This window comes from Haematobia irritans, chromosome 2, assembly GCF_050003625.1.
Source record: "Haematobia irritans isolate KBUSLIRL chromosome 2, ASM5000362v1, whole genome shotgun sequence".
Lineage (NCBI taxonomy): Eukaryota > Metazoa > Arthropoda > Insecta > Diptera > Muscidae > Haematobia > Haematobia irritans.
In genome coordinates this window covers 51923030-51931148 of record NC_134398.1, presented here as the reverse complement: position 1 = coordinate 51931148, position 8119 = coordinate 51923030, and positions in this window count along the sequence as shown.

The window sequence follows — 8119 nt, the reverse complement described above, 5'->3', positions numbered from 1 at the left end:
CGAACATTCGCATTCTCCACACAACCTAACCTAATAAATGACATAAGCCGGATATCCGTCATTTCACTAGCTTCAGACCACTTCCCAAACAGTCTCTCCATTGACCGACCTTCCGATAGCGTCTGAAAGCCAGAATAAAAAGCCAATTGGGACGGCTTCAGAGTATTCACGTTCATGTATCCCAGAGACAGCTCCGGGATGCAACAGCTGCTTTATCGCTATCGACTTGCCAGTGTGGGATAAATTCCTAGCAGTATCAGCGAGGCTCGAAGATCCCGCTTATCTTGGGATTAAGGAATTGAAAAGAAAATTGGTATGAGAGTCGACGAACATAAACATAATACTTGAAGCAATGTAACCCAGACTCATATACAGATAAGTTTGGTACAACCGTAAAATCACTCTACCCAATAAACACAGGATGAGCGTTTTTCAAATGCAACAACTTTTCAGTTTGAGGGTAAATATAATTTTTAACATAAATTCAACTTGACTTGAAATAGCTCATCTTCAATACATCTTCAAATTGTTTGCGAATTACTTCCAATTTCCCAAAATGTTGACGAAATCTTTGAAAAGGTGTTGAAGATAATATGAGAAAACTTTGACAAAACACTACCCTAAAATGCAACGAAAAAACCATGTGGTTTTCAATACTTATTTTTGCAACGAAGTTCGTGGTCAATTGCAAGAAATTTAAAAAAATGGAAAATTTTAGACAAATAACAAAATAGTTTATAAAAATAGGTAAGTGAAAATAAAAAATGAAATAAAACTTTAAGGAAGTCACTAAATGTATATCTCTTTGCAGAAAACTAAAATTATGGATTCTACGTTCTTGAAAACATTAAAAAGCTGACCGATGAAAAAATTGTGGACAATTAACTGGAACTGCTTCAAATAGTTTATAATAATTGGTACGTCAATAGAAAAATTAAATCAACACTTTAGAGAAGTCACTAAATTTAAATCTCTTTGCAGAAAACTTTGGATGCTACATTCTTGCAAACATTAAGAAGCTGACCAATGAAAAATGAGTGGCTTATCGACAAGAAAAAGTTTCCAGAAACATTACAAGTGCAACCAATTAAAATTGTTAAAAACAACAAATTGTTGAAATCAGCAGCTTCTGGATGAAAATGTGCATCACATCGTCATTTTAATTCATATGCTATTATCAGTTTAAAATGGATATTTTGTGAATTCCTTCTGCTGGAAATCAATTCTAACACGCGGTCCAGTACGTTCCTAATTTCAAATTGCCCGCAGGTTAATAAACTTTAATGCTGTTTTATGACACCAAAAAGAAGGAAATCGAATTATCAATGCAAAAGTAAAAGTGTTTACTAATAATGTTTAAGATATTTAAAGTTTTGTTGTTTGTTTTTTTTTTTTGTTCTTATTTGTTGATATGTTTAATAAGATTATTATTTATCAATTGGTATTATAGTGTATTATGTAGTGTAGTGTATTATTATATATTTTATTTTGATGAAAATGAATAAATTATACAAAATTCATAGAATTTTGGCTTTGACTTTCAATTTGAAGTGGGGATATCATTCATACAAATTTAGGTTGAAAAGTATTTGCAACGATGTTAATTTTGAATTTGACTCGCATCGAAAATTGTTTGACAAATTATTGAGTAGCGATGCATTTCAATTTGAGGATAACACTTGAGATATTATTGCTAATGTGTTGAATTTCACTGTTGAGGGTAATGTCTGTTTTTTGTTGAGAACGCGATTTTCTCAACAACTTCTCAACTTGAATATTACCCTAATCCTTTGAAAAAATGTTTGAAAAATTGTTGAAATTTAGCACGGAAGAATGTATGAGGGCATTCCATTCACCTTTGGCGACTTGACGATGACTGATCCAATCCAAATGTAACACAGCGACAAAAAGAGAGGAATCTTGATGGCGATGATGAAACATTTGGGACGGACATCTGGGAGCTACCCGATGCCCGAAAAATGGATAAGATGAGTCCACATCCGGGCAAACACTCCAGCAAGGGTAAACTATACGAGCTAAGACTTTAGGCACTACAGTGCTAAAAGAATACAGCCCTAATGTTAATTTTTAATTTAACTCGCATCGAAAATTGGTTGAGAAATTATTGAGAAGCGATGTATTTCAATTTGAGGATAACACTGGAGAAATTATTGCAAATATGTTGAATTCTACTGTTCAAAAAGCAGACATTACGTTTTTTGTTGATTTTCTCAACAATTTCTCAACTTGAATATTACCATGGTAAAATAAATAGTTTTATCATGAATATTACCCTAATTCTTTGAAAGTATGTTTGAAAAATTGTTGAAATTTAGCATTTTTCGAGCGTTTGTGTTTATTGGGATAATTGGAAAAGTTTATTTACTTTAAAACGAATTATTAAAGAAAAGTAAACTTGAAAAATTACTATTTAAGCGCGATATTACGAACTTAATACTGGCCTTTAGACTTAAATAAATTTTTGCTACCGAAAATTTTAAATTGAATGTCACCATACACAACTGCTTACACCAGGGATGGAAAACGCAGTACTAAAGTACTTTTTCCAATACTTTTTCACCTTGGTCAGTACCGTGGTACCCCCGCGAATGATTTAGTACCTTTTGTGTATACAGTTTCGATATTAGATTTATGGAACAATGGTTTTGACAAAATATTTTAATATTTTGAGAAAGTCTTTAACAAACTTATTTACTAATGGTCTTTTACGAATTTGTCAAAATAAGCAAGTTTATGCGGTAAGAAAATCTCGATTTTGTAAAAGCCAGAGTAAAAACGATTTTCTATAAAACATTTTCAAAATTTTATTTCTATAAAAAAAATTTGTCAAAATATTATTTCTATAGAAAATTTTGTCAAAATTTTATTTCTATAGCAAATTTTGTCAAAATTTTATTTCTATAGAAAATTTTGTCAAAATTTTATTTCTATAGAAAATTTTGTCAAAATTTTATTTCTATAGAAAATTTTGTCACAATTTTATTTCTATAGAAAATTTTGTCAAAATTTTATTTCTATAGAAAATTGTGTCAATATGTTATTTCTATAGCAAATTTTGTCAAAATTTTATTTCTATAGAAAAATTTGTCGAAATTTTATTTCTACAGAAAATGTCAAAAATTTATTTCTACAGAAAATTTTGTCAAAATTTTATTTCTATAGAAAAATTTTATTCTATAGAAATTTGTGTCAAAAATTTATTTTTATTTATAAATTTGTGACGTACCATTTTTAGAAGAATTCTACCAACTGTGGCAACCGCGAGTACAATACTACTGTAGTCTTTGTAAGCGGATATAAAACTAAAAAAAATATTTAAAATTGTGGAGTTGGAAATCAAAACGTAGTATAAAAGAGCTCTTGACAATAATCTTCCAATGGAAATTTTGTTGAAATTTAGTGAAAAGTACTTTTTCGCTCAAAAAGATACCTTTTTTGTACTTTCTTAAAAATTGCATTTTCCATCCCTGGCTTACACCAACAATAATGTATAAGAAATTGTTTATTTATGTTATTTAATATCAAAATACATTACTCTTCTTCTACATTAAAGGTGAGTACTAAGTTCGTCAAAGTTAGCCGCTAAAATAATAATCCATTTTAAAGAATATAATCTCTATAAAAAGTTGCTTTGGGCTATTCCCCATCAAGTTATATCAAAATTTGCATCAAAGAGGTATCATTTTATAATTATTTTACAGATTTATTTTTGATTTTAGCGGCTAAATTCGAATTTAATACTCACCTTTTAAGGCCGGTACTCTGTTTGGTTTTCGCGTTGAAATTCCATACAAAACAAAAAATTCGAAAAAGTAGCGAAATTTTTTCCATTTGTAATACTTTGGTTTTTTTTTATTCGTTTTTCGCAGAAACGAACTTAGTCTAAGCATTAGCGGCTAATGCCTAGTACTAAGTTCGTTTTTGCGAAAAACGAATATCTTCATTTATCTCCGTAAATAGGGTCTCATGCGCTTTACAGACTATCAGTTTTTCCGGACGACAGTGCTCGTGTCGAACATATCCCATATATTGTGCACATTATAAGTTAAGTCCGAAGGCATAATCGATACTGCTGCATGTTTATGGGATCGATAACACATTTACCGATTATTTAGTCATCGCCGACAAGTCGTATCGATCCGACACACTGTAAGATTCTTTACAAACACCGACATTCCGTCCGGAATAACTGATAGTCTGTAAAGCGCATCAAGCCCAGGGATGTTAACTTATTTATGCGAAATAATATACTTGCCTATTTTTTCGTGCGAAAAATCCAGGGTTGTATAAATATGTGTTTGAAAATGCTCAAAACAAAGATTTCGCATTTATTCCGCGCTAACGTTTTTTATATGGAGTATAACAGTTTTTCGTGCGAAAACGTTATCTTAGTACTAGGCTTAACGTTTTTTATATGGACCCAATAAACACAGGATGAGCGTTTTTCAAATGCAACAACTTTTCAGTTTGAGGGTAAATATAATTTTCAACATAAATTCAACTTGACTTGAAATAGCTCATCTTCAATACATCTTCAAATTGTTTGCGAATTACTTTCAATTTGCCAAAATGTTGACGAAATCTTTGAAAAGGTGTTGAAGATAATATGAGAAAACTTTGACAAAACACTACCATAAAATGCAACGAAAAAACCATGTGGTTTTCAATACTTATTTGTGCAACGAAGTTAGTGGTCAATTGCAAGAAATTAAAAAAATGGAAAATTTTAGACAAATAACCAAATAGTTTATAAAAATAGGTAAGAAAAAATGAAATAAAACTTTAAGGAAGTCACTAAATGTATATATCTTTGTAGAAAACTATAATTATGGATTCTACGTTCTTGAAAACATTAAAAAGCTGACCAATGAAAAAATGGTGGACAATTAACTGGAACTGCTTCAAATAGTTTATAATAATTGGTACGTCAATATGAAAAATTAAATCAACACTTTAAAGAAGTCACTAAATTTAAATCTCTTTGCAGAAAACTAAAATCTTTGGATGCTACATTCTTGCAAACAATAAGAAGCCGACCAATGAAAATGAGTGGCTTATCGACAAGAAAAAGTTTCCAGAAACATTACAAGTGCAACCAATTAAAATTGTTAAAAACAACAAATTGTTGAAATCAACAACTTCTGGATAAAAAGGTGCATCACATTATCAGTTTATTTCATATGCTATTATCAGTTTAGGATATTTTGTGAATTCCTTCTGCTGGAAATCAATTCTAACACGCGGTCCAGTACGTTCCTAATTTCAAATTGCCCGCATGTTAATAAAAGGAAGGAACCAAAAGGAAGGAAATCGAATTATCAATGCAAAAGTGTTTACTAATAATGTTTAAGATATTTAAAGTTTTGTTGTTTGTTTTTTTTTTTTTTTTTTTTTTTTTGTTCTTATTTGTTGATATGTTTAGTAAGATTATTATTTATCAATTGGTATTGTAGTGTATTATGTAGTATAGTGTATTATTATATATTTTATTTTGATGAAAATGAATAAATTATACAAAATCCATAGAATTTTGGCTTTGACTATCAATTTGAAGTGGGGATATTATTCATACAAATTTAGGTTGAAAAGTATTTGCAACGATGTTAATTTTAAATTTGACTCGCATCGAAAATTGTTTGACAAATTATTGAGTAGCGATGCATTACAATTTGAGAATAACACTTGAGATATTATTGCTAATGTGTTGAATTTTAATGTTGAGGGTAATGTCTGTTTTTTGTTGAGAACGCGATTTTCTCAACAATTTCTCAACTTGAATATTACACTAATCCTTTGAAAAAATATTTGAAAATTTGTTGAAATTTAGCAATTTTCAAACGTTTGTGTTTATTGGGGAGTATAACAGTTTTTCGTGCGAAAACGTGATCTCAGTAGTAGGCTTTATGCGCTTTACAGACTATCAGTTATTCCGGACGGCGTTTGTAAAGAATCTTACAGTGTGTCGGATTGATACGACTTGTCGGCGATGACGAAATAATCGGTAAATGTGTTATCGATCCCATAAACATGCAACAGTATCGATTATGCCTTCGGACTTATAGCCTTTTTACACTTAAGTACATTTATGTGAAACGAATGGAACATATTGAAAATTGAAACATAGCGTTTACATGTTTAACATCTAAAGGCCGGTACTCTGTTCGGTTTTCGCGTTGAAACTCCATACAAAACCAAAAAATGCGAAAAATTTGCGAAATTTTTTCCATTTGTGATACTTTGTTTTTTCGTGTTGAAAAACTGACGTTTATAGCACGGCGCCATTTGCAATGTGAATTAAGAAATTATTTATTTATTAAAAACTATTTGTGCGGGTTTATAAATCAAACACGGGCCATATTTTTGTTCCGAAACTATACAAAGGATCAAAGGAATAGCAGATCAATCGCCCAAGGAAAAATAAAATGTTATTTTGTAAAAACAAGCAACAACCACCAGCTTAATCCAATATCGCTCCCTATAAAATAGCGCTCCAAGCTACCTAAAAAAACGCCGCTTTCTATGTGCGAAATAATGATTTCCATAAAAATTTTTCGCAAGAATGAACATAGTACCGGCCTTAAAGGCCGGTACTCTGTTCGGTTTTCGCGTTGAAACTCCATACAAAACCAAAAAATGCGAAAAATTTGCGAAATTTTTTCCATTTGTGATACTTTGTTTTTTCGTGTTGAAAAACTGACGTTTATAGCACGGCGCCATTTGCAATGTGAATTAAGAAATAATTTATTTATTAAAAACTATTTGTGCGGCTTTATAAATCAAACACGGACCATATTTTTGTTCCGAAACTATACAAAGGATCAAAGGAATAGCAGATCAATTGCCCAAGGAAAAATAAAATGTTATTTTGTAAAAACAAGCAACACCACCAACTTAATCCAATATCGCTCCCTATAAAATAGCGCTCCAAGCTACCTAAAAAAACGCCGCTTTCTATGTGCGAAATAATGGTTTCCATAAAAATTTTTCGCAAGAATGAACATAGTACCGGCCTTAACATTTTACATCCTTAATTTGACGTTTCTGCTAAAAAGCAACATTTGTTTTCTTTAAATAATAAAAAATGAATTTTAAGGAAAAACTGATTTTGGGTTTGGCTGTTTCAATGAAACAACAGCAAGATATAGCGCAACTGGTTGAGTTAAGTCAAATAATATCACAAGATGAGGACGAAGACGATGTAACATATATAGAAGCAAATTTATATTCACCTGAGAGACCATGGATGTTTGTAAGTAGATATTCGCACGTTTTTTCTGTGTATCTTACAAGATGTACACATTTTGCAGCCAAGATATGGACAATTTTGGGAAAGAGATGTTCCAGAAGGTGGGGATACATTTTTCAAGGAAAGCTTTCGTGTCGATACGGAAACATTTGGATTACTTGTAAGTCTTCTAAACGGATTACAAAAACAGGATACGTGCTTCCGTTTGGCAATACCACTGGAAAAACGTATTGCGATTGCTCTATATGCATTGGGCTCTTCAGCAGAATATAGAACTATTGGAAGACTTTTTGGTGTTTCCGCTAGTAGCGTATGCAATATCTTGCATGAATTTTGTAAGATTGTTATTAAAGTTCTTGGTGAAGAGTACCTTCCATCGCAATTTATAACAGAGGAAAAAGTAAATGAATGCGTCAGTGGCTTTGAGAACATTGGATTTCCCCAATGTTTAGGTGCAGTAGGTAGGCAAAAATGTTGAATGAGAAAGTCAAGTCTTTATATTTATATTATTAAAGATGGATGCCATATCGAAGTGAGCCCACCATCGGGAGATGCTGTGGACTACTTCAATTACAAGGGCTGGTATTCAATAGTACTTTTTGCATTGGTTGATTATCGGTAAGTACTTATGTGTTGTGTTGTCACGTACAATCATTCGTGATTATATTATTACATCGTCAATAGTTACAGATTTTTATATGTTAATGTCGGATGTCCAGGTCGGTGTAACGATTCATACATATATCGCCAGTCAGAACTAAGCAAAATGATAGAATCATCAAAATGATAGAATCATCCCCATTGCTTAAGAGGAAAACTAAGGACATCTGTGGAACACCAGTGCAAGTTCTT